At 38.8% G+C, this 27426-nt stretch overlaps 1 pseudogene; it reads left to right on the top strand.

Annotated features, from left to right (window-relative positions):
* The first annotated feature begins 1496 nt into the window (after nucleotides 1-1496).
* On the top strand, nucleotides 1497-27426 carry LOC110203597 (vomeronasal type-2 receptor 26-like; annotated as a pseudogene).

A 27426-nucleotide genomic window follows, 5' to 3' on the forward strand; every position in this document is an offset into this window, starting at 1 on the left:
TACAAATTTGGAAAGCTTCCTATCCCTCAAACATGTTTCTGTGCCCTTGTACACTGGTGTCTCTCTCCTGCAGATCCTCATTTCCACCCATGAAAATCCCTGTTCTTCCTGGGCTATGATTTGCTTCATGATGTCTTCCTCTACAGGAAGGTGCTTCCCCCTGCTCAGCATTCCTAACTCTCTTGTACCAGTCACAGGCCATATATTCCCAGTGCCTTTTATTACAGGTCCGTGGGCCTATCATGCTTCCCTTATGTATCCTAAGCATTCTGGAGACAGGATATGCTTGGATAAGTTATGGGAGCATACCCCTCTCAGGTATTGTCCTAACAGCGAGTCAGGAACATCCATGATACCACCCAGGCAAGACAGCAATACTCCTTATCCCTCATTTTTATTGCTGGAGAAATGTTATGCTGTTCTGGATAAGATGCCTAGGTATAGCCATGGTGTCAAGGAAAAGGAAGGGGCCTGTGGCACTGGAGCACATGTTCCCAATTCATCTCTTGTTCTTTATGTTCCCTGACTCAGAAAGTTTAGGAAGGAAATGTAGATACTGAATTGTCAGTCACCCATACTTCTCAGAAGAGAACTCTACAACAATTGGCATGTCTGGAAGGCACAGCAGCATGGGACCGAACCAAAAGGAAGCAGAAATAGTGCAACTATAAGAGCATCAAGAGGATGCTCACAAAGGAACAGAGTGAGAAAAGGAGGTACACTTCAGGCTTCTGGGGTCTTTGATAGAGTTAGTTCTCTAAGGAACATAAGAAGCGATAGAGTTATATAGGGTTTTTGTCTGGGATGAGCAAAATTGGTCTTTGGGAGCAGAGACTATGGGAGCTCATACCTGGGTGTGGGCCACAGTTCAGGACTAGTGCTGTCTATAGCTCAGTGAGGGCAGTGGGAATTGGGAGCAGTTGATATTCAAACACAGCCTCCAAAAGAGAGTATGGCTTTTTGCAGTCACTTCTGGTCTTACTCTTGAAGGATAACTTATAAGGATTATTCTTAGTTTTTTGAACTTTCCAGGATCACTTGATTTATCTCTTACAGGAAGCTATTATATTCATTATAAGAAATGTTAGAGTACAGATCCCTTGTAAGAACATGTTACATTAGATGACTTCTAGTCTGTTTTCAAAATCTCAGACTCTATAATTCTGAAATGGTAAGTGTTCATTATATCTTTCTTAAAGGCATGAATGAATTAGTGAGTGAGTGATTGCATGAATGAATGAGTGAGTGCCTCTGCAGGCAGAGCAAACTAGGAACTCAAATGAATAGTTAAATATTCCAATCACAAGAAGGAAACAGCATATGAACAAAGGAGGCCATTATTAGTATACCAAAATGGCTACAGTCCTTAGGTCTAACCCTCACATGGCTTGAACATCCTCCTTCCTTAAGCACATTCTTTTTACAGACTTTGTAAATGGTTTCTGATTATCTCCATCTGAGGTGGCTGTATAAAAATTACTAACACCCTGACCCTAATGTTTGCTGTAGAGGAGATCAACAGGAACCTAACCTGTTGCCCAAGCTTACCCTGGGATTCCACCTCTACACAGTGATGAAAGGACCTTGGAGAGCTCCCTGCTGGTGGCTGTCAGGGCAGGGCAGCTCATCCTAACTACAGTTGCTGGGGGCAGCACAAGTCTGTGGCTCTTACTGGAGGAGCCACATCAGCTCTGTCTGTCCAGATGGAGACCCTGCTGGAGCTCTACAAGTATCCACAGGTGGGTGATAGTGACCCTGTCTCTTTCCGAGGCTTTCAGATCCTAGAGGCAGTGGATCAGGAGGCCCAAGGTAAAAAATCTACCTCCTCTACATAGTGGCTATGTGACCTTGGCTGAGCCCCTTAACCTCTCAGTACTCTAAAGCTACTCTCAGAGACAATACATTTCAAAGAAGGTAAAAACTTGGATTGGGAGAAGTTGCATCTTGCCTAGAAATTCCTACCACAATGACATCACCAGTATAATTTTGAAAACTTACTCATGGGAGAGAGTGGGCCTGCCCTTGAGCACTGCACCCCCTCTATTATCAAAGACATAGTCAATGTCATCTGACTTCTATTACTGAAGTAATCCTAGCGATTTTGCAGGTCTAATTTCCCACTAACCAGAGAAAGTGAGCATCAGGGGGATGAAACAGCTTCCCCAAAGTCTCAAGTAAAATTGATGGGTGGGCTGGGACTATAACCCACATGTGTTTCATACTTGTTCATTGCTTTAAGCACTATATCACATTATCTGTGTTTCATCCTTATGTGATATATTGTCTATGAATATTATTATCAGTTTTCTTTTCCCAAAAGATTCTTTTATCAATAGAAGGAATAGTGAGTGTTGATATGGAAAGTGCAGGTTCTAGGTAACAATGATTAGAGTGTCTTTTAATTGTTGGAGAGGGGAAAGGAAGGGCACCTTAATGAGATGACCTACTCCCTAAAAAAAGAAGAGCTTACTAATACAAATTTCCACTCTCCCTCACACTACTAAATGCATGACAATATGAATGTCTGATTATGCTCCTCAAATTCTACTTTGGCTTTCACTTCAAAGACCAATCACTGTAACATTGCCTTCAGGCTGCTGTGAAAGATTATGACTCACCCTTAACTCACAGCAAAATTAAAGTTTTCTATTAATACTCTCAAATGCTTCCCTGACTTGGAGAAATCTACTTAGTCATGGATAGGGAGAGAGATGAAAGAAACTTTTTATTTCTACGTTGAATACATAATGGGTATTTAAAAAAGACTGAAACACTGTTAGTGTTAAATTTGAAAATTGTAAAGCCTATTTAATGAAGAGAAATGTAACCAACTTTCAGAAGTACACAAATATCGCAATGGAGTTATTGAGGTAGATGCAGCCATGACACAGTTTGCATTGATTATTTTCCAAAACTTTATATCATAATATATTTTATTATGTATTTCATTATTATATAACACATTATAATATATCATATTATTTATTATATCATGATAATTTTCATAATACATAAATACTTTATAAATAATTCCTATTTAAAATTTTGAGTTCCAAATTTCCTCCCTCCCTTCTTATCCTCTCCCTAAAATGGTAAGCAATTTGTTATAGGTTATATATGTGCAGTCATGTACCACCTATTTCAATAGCTGTCACGTTGTGAAAGCAGAAATAGTCCAAAAGAAAAGAACCATAAAAGAGAAAGTGAAAACTGTATGCATTGATCTACATTCAGATTCCACCAGTTCTTTCTCTAGATGTGGATAGCATTTTCCACTATGATCACTGTGTTGCTGAGAAGAGCTAAGTCATTCATAGTTGATAATAGCACAATGTGGGTGATATTGTATATAATGTTCTCCTGGCTCTTCTCACTTCACTTTACATTAATTCATGTAATTCTTTCCAGGTTTTTCTGAAATCTGCCTTCTCATCATTTCTTATAGCCCAATAGTATTCCCTTATATTCGTTTACTACAATTTGTTTGGCCATTCTTCAGTTGATAGATGGGCATCTCCTCAATTTCTAATTCTTTCCCACCATAGAATCTATAGTAATGAGTAGAATTTATAGTAATAAATATGTTTGTACATCTAAGTCCTTTTCCCTTTTTTTGTGATCTCTTTGGAGTATAAACCTAGTGGTGGTATTGCTGGTTCAAAGAGTATGTATAATTTTACAGACCTTTGGGTTTAGTTCTAAATTGCTCTCAAGAATAGTTTGATCAGGGGGCAGCTAGGTGGTGCAATGGATAGAGCTCTAACCTTCGAGTCAAGAGAATTTGAGTTCAAATCCAACCACAGTCACTTGATACTTACCAGCTGTGTGACACTTGCCGACACTTAATCCCAACTGTCTCACCACAAACAAAACAAAACAAAAATGGAATAATTGGATTAGCTCACAACTCCACCAACAGTGCATTAATGTCTCAATTTTCAGACGTCCTCTCCAACATATATTATTTTCTTTTTCAGTAATATTGGCCAACTGTTAGGTGTCATTGTTTATTCTAAGAATATTTTATTTTCCCCCAGGTACATGTAAAACAAATTTTAACCCTCTTCTTAATTTTGTGTTTCAAATTCTATCCCTCTATACATCTTCTCCTCTCTCCCTGAGATGGCAAACAATTTAATATAGGTTATACATGTGCAATCATTTCTTCCTTCCTTCCTTCCTTCTTTCCTTTCTTTCTTTCTTTCTTTCTTTCTTTCTTTCTTTCTTTCTTTCTTTCTTTCTTTCTTTCTTTCTTTCTTCCTTTTTTCCTTTCTTTCTTTCTTCCTTTCTTCCTTCCTTTCTTTCTTTCTTTCTTTCTTTCTTTCTTTCTTTCTTTCTTTCTTTCTTTCTTTCTTTCTTTCTTTCTTCTTTTTCTTCTTCTTTCTTTCTCTTTCTTTCTTTCCAAATCTTCTTGGACAAAATGACTAATATTGGAAATGTATTAAATGATTCTGCTCACTTCACTTTGTATCAGTTCATGAAGTCTTTCCACATTTTTCTCATATCATCCTGCTTCTCATTTCTTATAGCACAATAATATTCCATTACAATCATTTACTATAACTTGTTCAGCTATCCCCCAGTCGATGCACATCCCCTCAATTTTTAATGCTTAGACACAACAAAAAGAGACATTACATTTTTTTTGTACAAATACATTTTCCCCTCCCCCATTTTAAAAATCTCTTTGGGATACAGCTCTAGTGGTATTTCTGGGTCAAAGGGTATGTATAATTTTATAGCCCTTTGAGCATAGTTGTATACTGGTCTCCAGAATGGCTTTGATTTATTTCTCTGAAAACTGTCTATTCATAATCTTTGACCTTATCAGTTGGGAAATAACATGTGTTCTAATAAATTTCATTCATTTATCTTTATGTTTCAGAAATTTCCTGCAATTGGAGATCACCTTGTCATAAGCATTTCACTCGGTTCTTTGGGGAGGTAGACAAGCTTGTAGACTAGATTAATTTTGCTTAAAACCTATACTGGATTCACAGTACTAGCCTTCAGTATGGCCACTCCAGGAAAAAAAAAATGTATCTAGCTCTTACTTCTGTAAGCTGGTTTTCATTTGCCAGCCTTATTTCACCCAGGACTGCTATTTTCATATGATACCTGCCGAGGTATCTCTCTCAATAAGAGGTATTTGTCTTTCATGTCTACTATGTTTCATATTGTCCATAGATATGCACACATTCCATGTACCAATAGCAAGTGGAAACATCTTCACAAAAGTTTTTGTACTTTTTCTTTTGTTTAGACCACAGAATGGGATCCCCACCTGCCATGGTAATTAGGCCAGAGTTAGGTTAGGGCAGGGGTGGGGAACCTGCAGCCTTGAGGACACATGTGACCTTCTAGATCATTTTGGATTCAGTCAGCAGGCTATCCTTAAGTATTTAGAAGGCCACATGTGGCCTCAAGGCCACAGGTTACCCATCCCAAGGTTAGGTGAAGCAGACAATTTTTAGGCAACCTTTTCTGCCCCTTCCTCATGCCAATGTCAACAGAGCAGTTCTTCTAAGAGGCTACTCAGACACCCAAGGGACTGCTGAATTGGACACCCCCTTCAGTCTAGTCAGATGACCACACTATGCCCTGGGCCACCTGTGGACATGGTTGTAACTACTGCTCCCATTCTATCCACAGCTATTGGTTCATCATTTGCTTATCAGCACAGGATTTTGAGGCAGGCAAAAATGGTAAAAATGGTATGAGTTATATCTTGTGCTTAAATTGGATATATATGCAACAATTATTTTAGGTCCTCAGCACCACTTTTTTTCCCAGTCATCAGATAAGACAAATATCAAGATGACTGGTGATGTCAGAGGATGTAGTGGATGACCTTGGTGTCTTTGATGGCTAATCAAACTCTGAGCACTCCCCATAGCCTTCATGCCCCATTACAACAAATTATTTCCATCTACCTATTGCACTAGGAGAAATCTTCACATGTTTAGGCTGGACATCCCTGTAACCTATTGAAAGGTTTGAGACAATTTTAGTTACTATCAATCTGGTTTAACTTCTCTGTAGAAATGGTTTACCAAGGTGTGGCCACTGGGCATGCTGCAGTTTCTTGGAGCCAAAGGTGAAAGTTAGATCAATCAGGCAGACACCAAAGTTGGAAAGCAGCCATGAAAAGGGCTCAGCAGCCCTCACAGCAGAGGTGCTAGTCTTCCCTGAATACACCTAAACCCCTTCCTTTAAATACGGCTTTGGCTGTATCCCATAAATTTTAGGTTTGTGTTTCATTGTTGTCATTCTCCTTAATGTAATTAATAATTGCATCTATGGTTTATTCTTTAACTCACTTACTGTTTAGGATTAGATTACTTTCCACTTAAATTGTAATATCTCTTTTCACTGTGCTTCATTGAAGGTAATTTTTATTGCATTATGATCTGAAAGGGATCTATTTAATATTTATGCTTTTCTCCATTTGGTTGTGAAGTTTTATTCTTTCATACATGCCCAATTTTTGTGTAGGTGCCATGTAACATTGTAAAAAAGTTTTATACCTTTCTATCCCCATTCCATTTTCTCCAGACATTTGTCATATAAAACATTTCTCAAATTCTATTCACCTCCCTAAATTCTTGTTTGTTTAATTTGTGGTTAGATTTATCTAGTTCTGGGAGGGGAAAGTTGAGGTCCTCAGTAGTATAGTTTTATTGTCTTTTTCCTCCTGTAACTCACTGAGCTTCTCTTTTAAGAATTTGGATGCTATCCTACTTGGCATATATATGTTTACTATTCACATTACTTCATTGTCTATGGTACCTTTGAGGAAGATGCAGTTTCCTTCCTTATCTCTTTTAATTGGATCTATTTTGGCTTTTGCTTTGGCTGAGATCAGGCTTGCTACCCCTGCTGTTTTTACTTTAGCTGAGGCATAATAGATCCTGCTCTAGCACTTTACCTTTATTCTGTGTGTGCCTCTTTGCATCAAGGGTGTTTCCTGTAAACAACGTATTGTAAGATTCGGTGTTTTAACCCACTCTGCTATCTGCTTCTGTTTTGTGGGAGAGTTCATTCCATTCATATTCACAGCCATAATTACTAACTGCAAATTTCTCTCCTTTCTCTTTTTTCCTCCTGTTTTTGCTTCTCTCTCCTTTCACCTGTTTCCTCCTTGTCACTGCTTTTCTTCTAACCACTGCCTCCTCCAATCTACCCTCCCTTCTGTCAGTTCCTTCTGCCTTTACTTAACTCCATCCCATCCTAATTCCCAGTAGGGCACGACAGATTTCTATCTCCAACTGATTGTCCCAGTTATTCCCTCTTTGAACCAATTATAATGAGAGTAGGGTTGAAGTGATGCCCACTCCACTCCCCTATCTTCTCCTCCACTGTAATAAGGTTTTTGCACCTCTTCATGTGAGATAATTTATCACATTCTATCTTCCCTTACCCTCTTCATCCAGTGCAATCTTCTTTTTCCCTCCTTAATTTTTTTATATCATCACATTACAGTAATTTCACACTCATACTGCCTGTCTTTGTAAACACCTTCTAATTCTCCTTACAGTGATAAAGTTGTTAAGAGTTACAAAGATCTAGGAAAATAACCAGTTTAACCTTATTGAATCTCTTATATTCTCTATTGTTTCTTTTATTTTTACCTTTTATGTTTCTCTTGGTTCTTGTATTTGAAAATCAGCTTTTTAAATGTACTTCTGGTCTTTTCATTAGGACTACTCGAAAGTCTCCTATTTTGTTATATGTCCAATATTTTCCTCCTGGAAGATTATACTCAGTTTTGTTGGGTAGGTGATTCTTGGTTGTAATCCTAACTTCTTTGCCCTTTGTAATATCATATTCCAAGCCATCTGGTTCTATAATGGAGAAGCGGCTAAATTCTCTGAAGAAAATAGTCTTGCTCTCAACGATTTCACTAGATAATGGGTTGGGCATGCAAACAATTATGGATAAAGTAGAGTGTGGAGATTATAAATTGGAGATGGCATCAGAGGGAAGGCACTTGCATCAATATGGACTTCAAGAGTCATGTGGTAAAAGGTGAGATTTTAGCTAGGAGTTGAAGGAAATCAAGGAAGTCAGACAATGGAAATAATTACAGAGAACATTCCAGAAATAATAACACAACAACTTCTTTTTCTCCTCCTACTCTTCCTCCTCCTTCTCCATCATTCCAGTGATGCATTTTCCCATACTTGACCAGTTTCACAATCTATTTGTTTCTAATATCAGATCACTTAATATTTTATTTTTTCAATCTTTGTATTGTTTTCTAATATTTTTTGCTCTCAGTGTCATTGACTTCTGATTGCTCTAATTTACTTTTCATGGATACTTACTTGGATAGGGAACGCCATTTTCTTTTCTAAGCTCTTTCTTTTTCTTTTAATTTCTTTTCCCAATGTTTCAATTTCTTTTATTTTTTTTAAAACTATTTCATTAGTTCTAGATGCTTTTTGTGGTCTGTGGGGAAATCTTCCCCCCATCCTACTCTGTATAACTTTTTTTGCAGTTGTTAGGGAGTTAATGTCTCTTTCATTTGGAGTCTCTCTGCACCACCAATAATTTTAATACTGCATTGTGTTTTCTTTCATTCCCTCATCTCTCCAGTCTTAGTTTTTTTAATTGAGCACTATACAAAAGACAATATCTTCTCCACTGTATACATATGGAAAGAGTGGTCAGCTCGGATTTATTTTGCCTAATTCTCCCCAGTTCTTCTGCTGAGCTTGACTTCCTCAGATTAGACACCCTTAAAAAATTATTAGGTGTCTAACTGTTATTACTCTCTCCTTCATAATTAAATTATTGTGTATATGCTTATCAACTTCCATGCTTTGTCTCTCCAATAGAAATTTGAGATGGGGACTTTTTCTATTTTATTTTCTTGTATCCCCAGGTACAAAGACTAAATAGGCAGTTAATATATGGATTTAGTTTGGTTTTCTTCCTAGAAACTTCATGGATCACAAAGTCCAACCTCATAGTGAGTAAAGCAATGGATCAATTAACAATCACTAATTAAATACCTGCTATGTTCCTCTGATTATGTTAGGGTTTGAGGAAACAAAGATGAAGTCTGCCCACAAGACAGAGACAATATAAATATATGTGTGTTCATATGTATTTGTATATGTACATGTGTGTCTTACACACACACTCACACACATACACATGCAATAGATTTGAGTATATATGGTAGGAAAGATGTAGCAACTCAGACAGTTTAGTAAAGACAACCACGAAAGGTGGGGTGCTGGGTATTTAGGGAAGATTAATACCACTATTTTCAAAGCTGTGAGACCTTTCCAGGGCTGCTTTCCACCTTTGGTGTCCAACTAATCACCCAATTGTCACCTGTGGCTCCAAGACACTATAGTACATATAGCGCCCACAATCTATTCAATTGTTTCAGCAGAAAGGCTAAACCAGGTTAAGGATACCTGAGGGACATTAAATCCATCAGTAAGTTAGGGGGATGTCTGCCCTAAGAATTCCACCACATCCTTTGTGGAATAAGTGGACGTGACCAATTTGTTGCAATGGTCCATGAAGGAGATGGAAGCAGGCACTATGGAGTGCCTAGAGCTTGGTTATACATTGAAGATGCCAAGGTCACCCAATGCACCTGCAGATAACAACAATTGTATTGATTTTTTCTTGCCACTGGATTGTGATGACTCTGGAAGAGAAAATGAGGCCAATGACTTCAAACAACTCTGTCTCACTTAAACCCAGTTTATACATGAGTCAAAACATGAACCCATACTATTTTACAATTTTTACCTAACTCTAAGTCCTCTGTTGAAGCAGCCATTGCAAAAACAATGGGAGCTGTAGTCACAACCATGCACATAGGTGACCTAGGGCAGAGGGTGGTCATCTCACTGGACTGAAGCAGCAGTGGGATTCTGAAGTCCCTTGGGTGTCTGAGCAGTATGAAGGACTACCTTGCTCACCTCTAGGCATTAGGAAGGGACTAGAAAAGGAGGCCTAAAAATTGTCTGCTTCACCTAACCTAACCCTGGCCTGCTTACCATGGCAGACCTTCACCTGTGGTCTAAATAGAATACACACACACACACACACACACACACACACACACACACACATACACACACAAACATATACACAAACTTTTGTCAACATGATTCTACTCATCATTGGTAGATGGAATGTGTGCATACTCACAGACAACATGAAATCCAGTAGATATGAAAGATGAAAGGCTCTTGTTGAGAGAGAATTCAGCAGGTGTCCCATCCAAATAGCAGCCCTGAGTGAAATAAGGCTGGCAAATGAAGGTTAGCTTACCAAAGTCAATACACATCTGGCCTCACTGATGAGGAGTGCCATAAATCTGGCATGGGTTTTGCAATGGAAACTAATCTAGTGAGCAAGCTTGTACGCCTCATCAAAAAAGTGAACGTCAGGCTCATGACAATGCAGTTACCACTTGTAGCAAAGTGTCACACCATCATCGTCAGCGTCTAATGGTCCCATGATGAACCCTGATGAGATCAAAGAAAAAAAAATATGAAGACCAGGTGACCTTCAGATAATCTTGTAATTCTGGGTGACTTTAAGGGCAGAGTAAGCATACACTATCAGACATGGCAAGGATGTCCCTGAAATTAATAGAGTCAAAATGAGCAACAGCCACGGTCACAATACTTTGACCCCAACATAGGGATGTTATTTGGGTCCTCTTGGAGCATGAAGGGCAAGAGCCAAAACCACCAGAATAAGGCTGCATTTGGCTTCAGCCTTGATGAAAACAAGAGAACCTAAGAGGCAGAGGTGAAAGGACAGAACATCTCAACTAGGGTGACAGCCACTGCAAAAGCCCAGAGATTGGAGATGGAATGTCACGTATGAGGAACAGAAAAGTCAGCTTGGTTGAACTTTCTTGTGCATGAAGGAAGTTATCTGTAAAAATTCTGGAGAAGTAGGGAGGGACAAAGTTGAGAAGGTGTTTAAATGCCAAGAAGATGTCTTAATACATGATCCTAGGGTAAAGAGTGAGACATGAGTTCATTGAACGAGAATGACATGTTCACAATGTGCTTCAGGAAATTAACTTTGGCAAGTGAAGCAAGGATACATCAGAGTGGGAGAAAGGTGAGACAGAGATAAATTAGAAGATGATTGTGCTGGTTCACGTGTGAAGTTGTGGGGGCCTGATCTAGAGTGAGGAACAGTGCACCACCAGCCGTTCTGGAAGTAGAAGCCATGTTGATATCGTTTTCAGTTGTTTCAGTCATGTCTGATTCTTTGTGACCCCATTTGGGGTTTTCTTGGCAAAGACACTGGACTGGTTTGCCATCTCTTTCTCCACCTTCTTCTACAGATGAGGAAACTGAGGCAAACAAGGTTAGGTGACTTGCTGAGAGTCACACAAATAGTAAGTATCCAAGTTGGGATCTGATATCAGGTCTTCCTGACCCCAGGACCAGTGCTCTGTCCACAGCACCCACTAGCTGCTCCTAAATACATACGTAATGACATTTGGCAATTGATTCAAGATAAGTAGTGACAAAGGTCGAGGGCTCAACGATGCCACCAGGGTTGAGAGCCTGGCTGTCTGGGATGATATTGATGCCTGTGACAGAAATAGGGAACTTTGAAAGACGAATGGATTTGTGCAGAGAGAGAATTCTGCTTTGGACATTTTAATTTTGGGACATCCAGTTCAAAGTGTTCAATACAGAGTTAAGGACATTTTCTAGTAATCATCCAGACCAGGCTGTGCCCTGATTACCCAGCATCCCTGGCACTCTTTCTAGTGCTGGCTGTACCTTCACTCATTTCCTTTGGCTCACTGGTTGAGATACAGGAGTTGGAAGAGTCTTTGCTCCCCTTTATGAAAGCAGAGAAAATCACATAATGGAAAATCAAGAGACTATTCTTATTGGGTTCACCACAAATTCATGTTAAACAGCCTCAGTTGCACCCTTCTACACTTCTCTTATCAGTACACTATCACACTCTCCACAGCAGCTCTTCCAAATCTTTTCATCTGTCCTCAAAGCTCCCATGATTCCTCTTTCTCTAACCTCTCAGATGAGAACATTACCTTATATTTTACCAAAAAAAGTTAAGACATTCACTGTGTGCTCCTTTTTCTCCTTCTCCTCATCCAAAACCATCACTGCCTTCTCCCACGATGTCCTCCACTCCTGTCTCACATTAAAAACTGCCCTACTCTTTCCTAAGGCAAACTCTGCTCTCCGCACAAGTGCATTCCCTTTCTTCTTCTACAGCACACTTCTCTTGCTGTTATTCCTACTCTCTAGCCCATTTGTCAATTTCTTCTTGTCTACTGGCTCCTTATCCACTTCCCTACAAACACGCACATATCTATCCCCTCCTCAAAATGCCCTTACTTCACCCTTCCATCTCAGAGTCCTATAAGTATTCTGCTCTTTGTGGCTAAACTGTTTGAGAAGCCCATCTGTTTCAGGTGCCTCCATTTTCTCTTCTCACACTCTTCTTTACTCACTACAATCTGGATTCTGACTTCATCATTCCTCTGAAATCTCTCCCTTCAAAGTTACCAGTGATTTCCTATTTGCGAGATCCAATGGCCTTTTCTCAGTCCTCATTTTTCTTCACCTCTTTATAGCCTTTGACATGGTTGATCACTCCATCCTTTCTGCTTCCTTTTTTCTGATTTTTAGGACATCAGTTTCTCTTGGTTCTTCTACCTATCAGAACACCCCTTCTCAGGATCCTTTATGGAATTCTCATACAAGGTCATGCCCTCCAATTGTAAGTGCCTTACAGGGGTCTGTCCTAGGTACTCTTTTCCCTCAATATTATTTCACTTTGGTGATGTCTTTAGCTCACAATAATTTAATTAATGACCTCTAATTATGCATCTCTAGCTACCTTTCAGATATCTTGGAGTGGATGTCCAATATTTCCAAAATTGAATTCATCAGCTTTTCCTCATTTATCTCTCTCCCTCCAAACTTCTTTATTACTGTATTGGGCAGGAGCATCCTCCCACTCCCTTAGGCTTGCAACCTTGACTCCTTGCCATTTCTCACCACCTACATCTTATCTGTTGCCAAGACTTGTAGGTTTCACTTTGCATCATTTCTCAAATATGCCCCCTTCTCTCCTCTGATACTGCTACTACCCTGATGCCACGACCTGCATCACCTCACACTTGGACAATTGTGGTAGCCTGCTGGTGCCTCCACCTGCCTCATGTCTCTCTCCACTTCAATTCATTATCCATTTAGCCACCAAGGTCATTTTCCCAAAACGTAGTTTTCCAATGTTATCCATCTACTCTGCAAACTGCAGTGGTCCATATCACCTCCAGGATGAAATCCAAAATCCTCTGTTTGCCTTTCAAAGTCTTTCATAACCTAGCCCTTTCTAGTACTTTTCCAGTCCTCTTATACCTTACTCCCTGTCAAATACTCTTCAATCCAGTGACACTGGGTTTCTTTGTGTTCCATGATGAAGACACTCCTTATCTTCTCTCCAGGCATTTTCTCTGGCTGGTTGTCTCACCTATCTGGCAGTGCATTGTCATCTCTTCTTACTGGCTTCCTTCAAGTAACAAGCACAAAACACTTTCTATAGGAAGTCTTCCCCAACCCCTTTTGATTCTAGAGCTTTTCCTTTTTAATTGTTTCCTATGTGTCTTGTGTATAGCTTGCTTGTATATATTTGCTTTCTTCATGTCTCCACCATTTATCTATGAGCTTCTCTAGGACAGAGACTGTCTTTTGATTCTTTTTATATCCTCAGTGATTCACATATAGGAGGTTCTTAATAAACGTTTTTTACCTCAATGACCTACTATATTAATCCATCATATAGTCATTCAGGAATTTCTTTATCCTTTCTGGAACGTGTACTTCCATTCTTTTTCAGGCAAACTTTCCACTGCTCTACACAGCTAATTTTGATTATGTTCATAATGAAGTTTTGTAGTAAATCTGCCTCCATGTAGCTTCCACTATTTCCTCCTAGTTCTGCCATCTAATATAATGCAGAACACGAGTAGGGCTTCTTTTATGTAGCAATCTATTTGATACTTGTGGACAGCCATTATTTCTTGCCAAAACTTTCTTTTCACAGGATTAAAGATTCTCAGGCAATGCACAATTTATGATATTAAAGGGATTTAAGTCTGCCCCACATCTGTGTTGCTCACTCCTGTACACATTCTATTTTGTTAAAGTCTTTCTGAAATCTGGAACTGAAATGCATACTGTAGATGTAAAACTGAGGTATTTTGTGAGACCATACTAGGGATTTCATTCTTATAGAGAATGTCCCTTGGGGGTGGGGGACTCTACCAGTGCAGGAAGGCAACTATTATTCAATTTAAAGTACTGAAGAGCTGACTATCACTGACAGATTAAGCAGTTTAGCCAGAGTCACCTCATGATTATATGTCAGAAGTGAGCCATTATCCTGAGTCTCTCTGATTCTAAGGCCAGCTCTCTCTCCTTTATACTAGACTGCCTCTCAGGTTCACAAAACAATGAAATTGTTAAGTCCAGTTGTCTAAAGATCTACAGGAATTAAATTAAAATATCGTTTAGGTCTTTATTTTAGAACATTGTAGTCAAGTAAAAACTCCAAAGGGTTTTCCCCATAAACCACTAATAAATACAGTTAATAAATATAGTTTCTCTCTCCTTCTGCCCAATCTGTTTGGCTTTACTTTTTTTCTTCAAATATTTTTCCTACACAATTTGAAATTCTTCCATTTTAAGTTTTATTTTAATAATCCTTGCTAGTAAACCTAGTTTGGGAATGACATTTTGATCATGATTTTTCCCTTTATCTGTGCCTTTATACAAGCCATGAATTAACATATTGATAGGGCAAGTACAATGAGGGAGTTCTATGGGCCTCTGTAGATATCATCTTCCAGGCTTATCTTCATCAAACAGCCAACAGATGTTAAATATGATTGTCCACCCAACAGTAAAAGTACAGGGTACCCACATCAATCCACCCTATTCCATCATTTCCCCAACAAGGATATAATGAAAAACTTCAGGAAATGTTTGTTGAAGTCAAGATAAACTACATCTATTACATTTCACTAATCCAGTAGTCAGATAATGTTATTTTTAAAGAAAGGAGAGGTTATTTGGACATGATTTATTACTAGTGAATGTTTACTGTTTCTCAGTGATCACAATATTCTTTTTAAGATGAGCACAAACCATCTCTATACCAATCCAAATGATTATATATATATATATATATATATATATATATATATATTATATTATATATATATATATATATATATATTTGAATGCATACATGAATCATTATGGGGTGTAGTTATTACATGATAGATACTAGCATTCACTGTGGAATCTACAATGTTCAGAGTTTAACGATATCTGTTGGAAATTAGAAAAAAATTGTGTTTTCTAATGGTAATAACCTGATTTCTCAAGCTCAGTAAAGGTCCAACACAATATGACATGCTTGTTGTAGTGGAATGTAACTTTGAAATTGAACACAAGATGGAATCATTGTCCAGTGTCCAGATACTCATGGATTTCTTAAATCGTTGGTTTAATATTTGGTGCTCAAGTACACACAGTCTGAGTACAAACACGGAAAGTAACATGTGAAGCATCATAACCACAGAATTTGAGTACACTCCACATTTCTACATTGACATTATTCCCAAGTGTCTTTGAATAAGGCATATTGTAATTTCAATGAAAAAATCATGGGACTGTCAGATGAAGCACAGAAGCTAAAGATAGCAAACATAGATATTATTGATCATGATGTTAGCCTCATCAAAATATAGAGACATCATGAATTTTTTTTTACATCTAAACATGATTACTCTTAACAATAAGGCAAAATCATAATAGTCTGACAATCAATCCTTCCGTAAGAACTATTATAAGGAGTAGCAACATAACCAGGTGTCTTTGAGAAGTAGGGTGGAAATACTGTCATGAAAGCCAAAATAACAGAAGAATTAAAGACTTTCTCCCTAAAGTAAAAGTTTTCTTAGCTCTCTCAGAAAAAGAGACAAATTTGGAGGTCTGAGGAAATTAAATTTTCCCATAACAATGAAAGTATCCTGAAATCCACACTCTTTCTTCAAACAAAAAGAGGATGATGGTGAGACTTTGTTGGTTTCTATAATTCATTTATAAAATTCTTTTACAATACTTGGCATCTTTAAGCCTACAAGGAAATATAATGGACACTAATCGACACATGATTTCTTCTTATTCAGTTTTAGGGAGTTTATTTAGATAAAACATTGTGAATTCAGTCACAATTTCAACAAGCCTCAATCTAGGAAAATTCCAAGGAAAAGTGCCTAACTTCACATTTATATCTATCTAGCTCTAGTTAACTTGAGTTCTTTTTGCTTGATGCAAAATTCTAATTTTTCAAGTTCAGTAAGTGTCAAACACATTGTGAATCAATTTTGGGGGGTAAGGAACTTTTGAACTGAATGTGAAATTGAACCCTTGCCCAGTTACTCATGGTTTTCTTAATAAGCTGGCTTAATATTTTGCATATGAGATCTGAATATAAATGCATAAGCCACTACTTTCAGAATCATAGTGATGCTATTTATATTAGTCTCAGATCTTCATGTACAGACTTTTTCCTAAATGTCTTATTAAGGAAAAATCTGTGTTCCACTGTCAATGAGAAAAACTGCCAGCCTGGACAACTCTCAGTGCAACACGTTGTTTTTCATTCATTTCATTCATGACTGACTCTTCGTGACCTTATTTTGGGTTTTCTTGCTAAAGATACTAGAGTGGTTTGCCATTTCCTTCTCCAGCTCAGTTTACAGATGAGGAAACTATGTCCAACAAGGTTAAATGACTTGCCCAGGATCACACAGCTAGTAAGTGTTTGAGGTTGGACTTGTACTCAGGTCTTCCAAACTCTTGACCTGCCATTCTACCCACTGTGCCACCTAGCTGTCCCAGTTCAACATTTAAACCCTGCAAATTTGCTTTGATATTAACCACGCTCTTTGTCTCATGAACATACACACACACACACATGCAAGCACAAACACATGTGCACATGCTGTTCAACTTTGTTTTGTTTTTTGCATACATATATCATACCCACTACAAGTAAAGTGTAACAATTTTATCCTGGGAATCTAGCATAGCAGAAAAACCAAGACAAGAACTAGGAATACACTCTCAGTGCCATTTGGCCTGCAGATGTAAAGCACCCGTTATAAAGCAGATAACATAGAAAAATCAAATTTTTCTTCAACACACAGTTGTCTTTTAGATAGCTCAGAGAAATGAATAAATACAAAGGTTTAGGGGAAACAAAATGCATTTGGTAACTCAGTGTATTCTGAATCTGCAGCCTTTCTCCTCATAAGGACAGAATGACATGAGCAGAATAGGGACTTTGACACACTTAATTTTTGCACCAATAAAATAATTGGTCTGTTTAAATGTTCCTGTGGTTTCTTCCTTTTCATTTTTTGAGTTTTATGAACAGCTATGATAAGCTAGTTACAATAGACAATAGTACCCAGTTCCAAAACAAATATTGATATATAGAAGTAAGTTGCCTAACATTACATTTATATTTAAATCTAGTTAACTTCTGGCCTCTTTATGGTTGAAGAAAATTTAGGCTTACTGAAAACCTTTGGGTAATGAAACAATACTTTATATTGTAGGTCTCTGGACAGACAGGTACATGAAGGGGTAGCAGACGAAAGAGCCAATATTTTCTTGGCATTTCCCACAGTGTGAGAACCTATGACTCTCCTTGATTTCCCTCTTTTTTTTTCTATGGCTCATTTTTGGCTTTGCATTGCAGAGGTTTGCTGACAATCACCCACTACAATTTCTAGAATTACTTTCTCCTCTGAGCTCCACTGACAACCTATAGATGATCTCTAGAGGCATGAACCCGTTCCCCAAGCTATCAAAATAGATTTCCTGTTTAGCCTTATTTCATTTCAATGATGTCAAAGATAATTCACAATTAGTCTAATGTTTTGATTGAGACATAGTCTGACCTAATTAAAATATCAAATCTAAAATAGAGTTGATTGGTTTCAATCCCACATTTACACTTACATCATGATCACATTCTTATATCGCAGAGTTTCCCATTTCTTTCACATCCAGATCACCTTTGGGCCATTTGATCCCATCCTGAGTGACAAGGTGCAGTTTCCTTCTCTTTACCAAATGACCCCTAGGGACTCTTCCCTACATACAAGTCTGGTCAGATTGATGACTCACTTTGAGTGGACATGGGTTGGTCTGGTGACAGTTGATGATCTGAGAGGTGAGGAATTCCTTCAGGAACTGACAATGGAGATGGCAAATAGTGGTGTCTGTGTGTCCTTCACAGAGAAGATCCCTGTCAGAGAGAGAAGACATGCAGAATCACACATGGCATTCATGCCCAGGGTCATGGCATCACCAACCAGAGTGATTTTCATTCATGGTGACAGAGATTCATTAATGATCTTGAGATATTCACAATTTCCTGTTCTTGCAAATTACAAGGTGTGGGTCACCACTTCTCACTGGGACATTACCATGAGACCCAGAGATATTGATGGATATTCCATGGGGCACTTACATTTTCACATCTCACAAGTGAAGTTCCTCGTTTTTTGTTGAATTTTCTCAGGACAGTGAGCCCTGCTAAGTACTCAGAGGACATTTTGTTGAAAGAATTCTGACACTCAACATTCAGAAGTACAGATGACCTTGAAAACCTGAAACAAGAAGAATGTTCACTAAATGCCTCCTTGAAGACCCTTGTCATTGCTTTACTCTGACATGACCATGTCTGACTTAAGTTATACCATCTAAAATGGTGTTTATGTTGTGGCTTGGACCCTCCATGAAATGTTCCTGATGAAATTAGAAAAAGGATCCATGGTAGAAGAAAAAGCTGGGTTCCTTATCCATGGCAGGTAATATTCCTTTAAAACTGTGTGTTTTGCATTGCTGGGAATGGAAGTCTGACCAGAGTTTGCATAGGCTGGGATCCTCAAAGAGTATTTGAGTCAGGAATCATTCAGCCAACAATTACTTATTAAGTGCCTGCTATGAGTCAGGTACTGTGTTAAGGGCCTGGGAGAAGAAAGGTAAAATAGTCTCTGATTTCTAGTATTTAATCCACTGGTAGATATTACTTGCAAAGAACTGTGTATAAGTAAGATACATAAGGCATACATTTGAAATAATCAGCAGAGGGAATACATTAAATTCAGGGTGATTGTGAAGTGCCTCCTACAGAAGGTGTAGTTTTAGATTCAGACTTCAAAGAATCCAAAAAATCCAGGAAGCAGAGATGTGGAGCAAGAATACTCCAGGCATAAAAGATAATGGGAAGGCCTAAAGCTAAGAGATGAAATGTCTTTTTTTTTTTTTGACAAACAATGAGGATGCCAGTGTCAATGGATGCTGGGATATCTTTTTGAAAAGTAGGGGGCAGGTTATGGAGGACTCTGGAGTAAAACAGAGGATTTCATACTTGATGCTGGAGTTCATAATCATGGGAATTTATGTAATAGCTGATTAGAAGATCAGATTTGAAATCTAGGAAAATTCCTTTGACAGCTGAGTGGAGAGAGAACTAGAGTCAGAAAGATCTATAGTGGGGAGAGACTTATGGAAGGCAGACCACCCATCACACTATTGGAAGAGTCCAGGTAGGCAGTGTTGAGGGCATGAAACAGAGTTGTGGCAATGGATGCAGAGAGATGATGGCAAATATGTGATACGAAGTTATATCATCAATATTTGGTAATAGATTGGATATGAGAGGGTGAGAATGAGTGAGGAGTTAAGGATAATACTTCAGGGCCCGGGTGATTGGGAATAAAGTGGTACTCTCAACCGTAATAGGGAAGTTGAAAAGAAGGAAGGGTTTGGGAGAGGGAAGAAGACTCACATGGAGCCATACAAGGACACTCTCAAGGTCTCTCTGAAGAACATTGGTATTGATTGTGAGACAGGGGAGACATCTGCTTAAGGCTGCCCAGCATGGGATGCCAACATCAAAGAATGCATTGTGCTCTCTGAAGAAAGTATGATTGGCAATTGCGGTGGTACAGAGGAAAGATAGTATGTGCAAATTTAAAGGCATCTCCACTTCAAATGTTCATATGCACTATTTGTGCCTAATCTGTGGTACAACCTTTCAAACTTATGTTGGTCTAATTAGCTACAGCCAGACATAGTGATGTCATTTTTGGTCCACTTTCAGCAGAAAACAACAATCTTACTAGTACTGTATTTAAAAATTTTCATTAATATTCATTAGAGAATATACCTGCAATTTTCTTTCTTGGTTTTTGTTCTCTTTGGCTTAGGTATCAAAACCATATTTGGCTCATAAGAACAATTTTATGTGACTATTTTTTTGAAACCTATTTTTTCAAACAAGTTATATAATGGCAGAATTAATTATTCCTTAAATTTTTGATATAAATTCACTTGTAAATCCATCTGGTCCTATGGTTTTTCTCTCAGGGGCATTATTCATGGCTTGTACAAAGGCTTTTTCTCAGATTGAGTTGTTTAAGTTTATCTTTCTGTTGTTTTGGAAAATTTATATTTTTTAAAATGTTCACCTAGTTCATTTAGATTGTTAGATTTTGGGATATAGTTGTTTAAAATTTCTGGATAATTGTTTTAAGTGTCTTTCTTGACCGATGGTGAAATTGCCCTTTACAATTTTTAAGACTGGTAACTTGGTTTTCTTTTGTATTAAAAAGCCCAAATTAGCTGGTAGTGAAGCCAAGATGGTGGAATACAGGCAGCAACCCAGATGAACCCCTAACATTCCCCTTCAAACAGCTTTAAGATAACACCTTATGTTCAACTGTCTGTTCATATCCTTTGACCATTTATCAATTGGAGAACGACTTGTATTCTTACACATTTCACTCAGTTCTCCATATATTTTAGAAATGAGGCCCTTATCAGAGACACTGGTTGTAAAATTTCTTTCCCAATTTTCTGTTGCCCTTCTAATCTTGGTTGCATTGTTTTGTTTGTGCAAAAACTTTTAATTTAATGTAATCAAAATTATCCATTTTGCATTTTATAATGTTCTCAATCTCTTCTTTGTTCATCAATTCTTCTGTCTTCCATAAATCTGACAAGTAAACTGTTCCTTGCTCTCCCAGTTTGATTATAGTATCAGTCTTTACATTGAAATCATGTCCCCATTTTGACTTTATTTTCATGCTTGGTATAAGCTACTGGTTTATGCCTACTGGTCTGCCATACTCTTTTCCAGTTTTCCCAGTAGTTTTTGTCAAATACTGAGTTCTTATCTCAGAAGCTGGGGTCTCTGGGTTTATCAAACAGTAGATTACTGTAGTCATTGACTACTGTGTCTTGTGTACCTAAACTATTCCCCTGATCCACCACTGTATTTCTTTAGCAGTACCAAGTAGTTCTGATGATTGCTACTAAGAACATATATTCTTACCAATATCCCTGTTATTGCTGTGCTTTTCCTTTGATCTTGAAGATCATGACATCAGAGGGGTGATGACGTGACTTGCAATTGACTTTGATTTGAGGGAGGAAGGGTTGTGCAAGGTCACCAGCCTCACTTTTTTCTTCAGAACCATCTGAGCCCAGTGGCCACATATTCATCAGGACGCCTGGAGTTGGCCCAGGATGCAACAGGAGACCTTGGCCCTGTTAAGCTAATCTCATTTTGAGTGAGGTAATGCCTATTCAGTCAAGGGATGGCCCCTTTAATAAAAAAAAAATCAAACTGGGAGGGGAAGCCCCTCGGTGTTGTTGGCCAAAAGAAAAACTGTTACTATTTACATTCACTTTGAGCTGGGAAGGCCCAAAAGATAGCCATCAGGTGGTGCTTGGGCAGGGAACTCTTGTTGTCCACCATCCTTAGGATCCAGCTGGCTATCATAATAATTAAGTGAGATCTGAAGTTTGATGGGTTTCAAGCAGGAGTTTGTAATGACAGAAAGAAACTAATTTAGTAATATGGGGTAGCGTAATGGAACTCCAATGGGTGCAGAGAGGACTGAGGAGATAAGTAAGACATGGTGGCTTAATTTAAAACATCAACAAAGTCTGAGCCCTTTTGCTCTGAGAACTCACAGGAGCAGTGTGTGGAGCAATAGGGCAGTACATTGACTAGACCTTTCCAGAGGTAATGATAGTGGTCACTTGACTGCAGTAGGACAGAACAATGCCAGTGTGAGGAGGAGGCAAACGCTTTAAGAATCAATGCACTCTTCCTAAGGATAGAAGTGATAAATGGGAAAACACAACCCCACACCTATTTCAGGGGGTAATGCTGTGTAACAGCTATTCCTATTATAACTGAAAAATTCCCTTTTGTAAAAGTTAACTGATGTTAATAAGTGTAATGGGACATTAATCGCTGGTGGTTACCTTTGGGAAGGCTTGAACTAATGGCAGTGGAGAGAGAAACCAACAGCTCCTCAGTAACCTGCCTGGAAGCTTGAGGGGAAGAGGTAGTCTTCTTAAGAACTTGACACACATGCAAGGATGGGAGTTTGGAAAAGGCTTATAGGAACTACATCTGTTTTTATTTAGGTATGTTCTCTCTCCAATTGGAATATAAGGCCTTGAGAATACAGGCTGATTTTAAGTCCTTTTGTATCTCAATTTCTTCACATAATGTGCAATATATTATAGGCACTTAATTGAATCTTAGTGACTATGGACTGACTTCCTGAACAACTCACAGGTCTTCATTCTGGGAGATTACTGACCTCAGTTTCTCTTCTCTTATAGTTCCTCTCATTTCTAAAGACAATGGAGTTTTAACAACACTGCAGGTGAACAGGGATTTGTGGATGAGAATAGAAACCCTGAGGCTCAGTATAAAATTGTCAACTACGTAATTTTCCAAAATGATGTTCAAGCTCTGGTGAAAGTCGGACAGTTCAACCCCAAGGCTCAGCCTGGTCAATATTTTACCATTAACGAGGAGGCCATAGTGTGGACCTGGACATATACCAAGGTTAGAAACAATTGTAATATCAACCTTACTATCTAATCATGAACACATTTTACCCCCCTTAGCTCACTCCATATTCCTTTTTCAAGGGTAGACAATCCTCTTGCACACTGATTTCATTTCCCTTTGTAGGAAATATCTGGGTAGAAAAAAGTCAAAAAGGCAAGCTATAATTTTAAACTTGGGATCATTAGTACCATTGGAGACAAAGCTAGAATGGACATTAAAGCTCATCTTACTCAGCCATGTCATTTCACATAAATAAACTAAGACACACAAAGGTGGTGACTGGCCCAGTGACCTCTGATCCTAAGGCCAGGAGTTTGGTCAGATATCCAGCATTTTTGTGGATGATGACACCCAAATGTTCATTTTATTTCAGTAAAAATAAAGCAATATTTAATCATTAAAGGACCTTACATTTATGGAGCTGAGCAACAAGTTTGACATTTAATTCCTGAAACTCACTGGACTGCTGAACTGAACAAATTGTTTCTCTGTAGGACGTGGAATTTTCCTTTTCAATTATACTGAATGCTGAATCAGTCTCATATTTGAGGTATCTATGTCCTGCATTCTTCATGCAGACAGATTAAGTGTATTCCAGATGAGTCACTTCCATTTCCTTCAGTCACTTGGATCATAACTATCAAAGAGACATAGCTGGTATTGAGAATTACAAAATGCTAGATGAATAAGGACAACAAGATAGCAGGGTGTTCAAATTGCTCTGCTTAGAAATGACTGAAGTCCACAAAGTTTAAAAGGTTCAGTCAGTTTCCCACAGCTAGTGGCAGAAATAAGACTAGCTCCCAGGTCTCTGTTTTCCACCCAGTGCTCCTTCTGCCTCAAGTTCCATTTATGCATGAACAGTTCTCTTATTTCTCTCACAGAATAAGCTCACTTTGCCCGAAAATCAATATCATTCACCTTCTGATTATATACCATCCTCTGTCTGGTTAATTATGAAAGCCATCATGCATTTTACTCCCTTGTCACTAGGTTCCCTGTGCCACACACAGTGAGAGCTGTGGTCCTGGATTGAGGCAAACACCTCTGGAAGGACAGCCCATCTGCTGTTTCAACTGCTCCCTGTGCCCTGAGGGAGAGATTTCCAATCAGATGACTCAGTGTCTGCAGGTAGCTTTCCTCCTACACTTACTGAACTGAGTGAACTCATGTGCTCTAGGATCACAAACAACTTCATCATTGTCTGAGCAAGACGATATCCAGGAGCAAGGTGAGTCAGCAACGAGTTCAGATCAGGACAAGTGGATTGAATTAATGATACACGGCTAAAATATTGTGTCCAACTTTATTATTCAAAATGAGACCTACAAAAAAAAAGTAACCTTGCCCTATCTGTTATACAATGTAATTTTATGGTCTTTTTAGGGTTTCACATGTAATGGGATAGGCTTCGCTAGAGTGAGGAGGAGTATGTACTCTGCACAATATTTGTGATAACGTGAGGTTGAGTTTATGTGTATCTTGGGTACAACATTCATCAAGAACTTTGGACTAGTGTTGGCTTGGGAGAATTACTCCCACTGGTAATAGGTACCCATGATATGTGGAGGATGTTCTGTCATCCCTATCCCCTGCTATATTTCAATTAAAATTTGATAAATGATCTAGAAAGGGAAGTCTACCATGAATTCTGTAGAAGAGCTTCTGTATTCCCTCCAAGCCATCTGTCACAGAAGACCTTGTTCTTCTTTTCAGAGTCAGTGTGGACTGGGTTACTTGGGTCATTGATTATGCAACTCCACAAGTGTGACACCCTATTATATATTTATAGACTGGGAAAGAGTCACACTCCAATAGTAAAAACATTTAAGATTGTAAACAATGTAAACAATCAGTGAAAAGTCACATATTAGAATCATTTTGGCCTCTGCACACTAATGACTTCATAGTACTAAACCTAATGAGATGGGTACAGGATTAGAGGATGAGAGGGAAGGGTCCTCCACAGTGGATGGGAAATAATACACCTGGGGATGCCTAATAGATAAATGGGGAAATTTTTTTTTAAATACTTGAGAAGGTTGGGGTAAGGAAACTCAATAATTCTACTGATATGATTTCAATGGTTGACTGAGATCTAGTACATTTCATGGGGCTAGATGTACTGACCAAGGTGTCAGCTCCCTTCTTGTGGGTTCAAACTCTTGCATTTTTCTTCCTATCTGTTGCATCTGTTTTTCTTCACTTAGATTATTCCATAGAGGAGGCAAACAGTCCCTGGAATACCAAAAGCAATTACAATTTTCTTTTCTTTTTCTTGAGGCAATCCAGGGTAAGTGACTTGCCAGGGTCACACAGCTAAAAAGGGTTGGAGGCCAGATTTGAACTCAGGTCTTCCTCATACCAGGGATGTTTACAAGGTTCCCTGAGCCAAAGAAGGGAGAGCTAGCCTGTGACCAAGTCTAGGACTCAACACTCTACTCTTGTGCAACCAATGCATGACATTGAAGAGGCTTATTTGGAATAGTCTCTCCTCTCTCCACAACCAAAAACGAGTTATTCTGAGCCCAACTATGGCCTTCAAATTGTACAGGCTCCTGAAAATGAGGATAATCCCCTCAACAACCCCAATCCAGTGTCCTGTCTCATATAGAATATTTCCATGCATGGATGACACCCAGTGAACAGTTGAGGTGGATGGTCACCAGATGAAGGAATCAGGGAGTTACTCATTGTCATTTAATTTAGTAAGGGTGGATGATTTGACCAATTTACTCATTTGGCTCCAACTTACACTCACGTATGGAAATGAATAAATTCAGGAAAAGACAAGATGTTGTAGCATTACTTATATCCTATTGGATGTAAGGCCTCTATGGGCAGATATTGCTTAATTCTTTGAGTTTGTAACTCAAGTATTAGGCCCACAGCAGACACTGAACTCTTCATTTATGGTTTACTATGTAGCAAACTTATCATACTATCTCCATGTACAGTAATTGCTATAACATAATGGAGTCAGAAAGGATTGAGACAAGGAAGGGCTCCAGTTTCTACATCACTGTACTATAACAATAGATCCATAGGAAAAGTTTGCATTCAATTAGGAAATCTGAATACTAGAAAAATAAAGTCAAATTTAACAATAATGAGTATATATAGAATTGACTGTATTGCACACTAGGTTACTTTTCAATGACCATCTCACAGCATAGAAACTGTTTTTATGCCTTCTGAAGTAAGAAATAACTTCTTTGAGCAATTTTACCTATTTTCTATGTATGAGGGTGGGGAAAATTTATTGCATTTAAAATCCTAAGAGCTTGTTTGTCTCTTGCAGATATGTAGCACTGTGTGAAGTGCCCAGAAGATGAATATCCAAATAAGGAAAGAAATCAATGGCTCCCCAAGGTTACGAATTTCCTGGATGTTTCAGAACCTTTGGGGATAACTCTGATCTGTGCAGCTCTTTCCTTTTCTCTGATGACAGCTCTGGTTCTTGGGTATTTGTGAAGTTTCAAGACACCCCATAGTGAAAGCCAACAACCAGGCTCTCAGCCCTACCCTCCTCATTTTCCTCATCTTCTGTTTCCTCTGCTCCTTACTCTTCATTGGCCATCCTACTTCAGTCACCTGTCTCCTCCAACAAACAACATTTGGAGCTCTGTTTACCATAGCCGTGTCCTCAACCTTGGCCAAAACCATCATGGTTGTTTTGGCGTTCAGGGTTACCAAACCAGGGAGCAGGGCAGGATATGGTTGCAATCCAGTGTGTCTAACTCTGTTGTCATTATCTGTTCTGGAATTCAAGGGGTTCTCTGTGCCATCTGGCTGGGAACCTCTCCCCCTTTCCTGACATGGACCCACACTCTGAACCTGGCCACTTCATCATGAAGTGCAATGAGGGCTCTCACTTTGCCTTCTGCTCTGTCCTGGTCTGCATGGAATTCCTTTCACTGTGCAGCTTCACAGTGGCCTTCCTGGCCAGGAGCATGCCTGACACCTTCAATGAAGCCAAGTTCATCACATTCAGCATGTTAGTGTTCTGCAATGTGTGGGTCTCCTTCCTCCCCACATACCAGAGTACCAAGGGCAAGGCCATGGTTACTGTGGAAATCTTCTCCATCCTAGCATCCAGTGCTGGCTTACAGAGTGTGATCCTGCTGAGGCCTGACAAAAACACCCAGGAAAATATCAAGAATACAGTGAGCTCCACGGGCAGGAACCTTTCTGGATCATTGCCTACTAATTCCTCCCAGAGGTATATTCAATTTTAAGTATATAAGCATACCAATAGAGAGGGGCCCTGGGAAATTTCACCTCTTGTCTGCTGTCTATGACCTTAGAATTCTACGCCATACCTTCTTCTATTTATGCCTGCCCTCAGATGAGTTTTCTGACCATTTCCAAGACATGGAAACCACAACTTATGATGAAGTCAGCATGGAACAATGA

The sequence above is a fragment of the Phascolarctos cinereus genome, unplaced genomic scaffold (assembly GCF_003287225.1).
Source record: "Phascolarctos cinereus isolate Bilbo 61053 unplaced genomic scaffold, phaCin_HiC Scaffold_4;HRSCAF=312, whole genome shotgun sequence".
NCBI lineage: Eukaryota > Metazoa > Chordata > Mammalia > Diprotodontia > Phascolarctidae > Phascolarctos > Phascolarctos cinereus.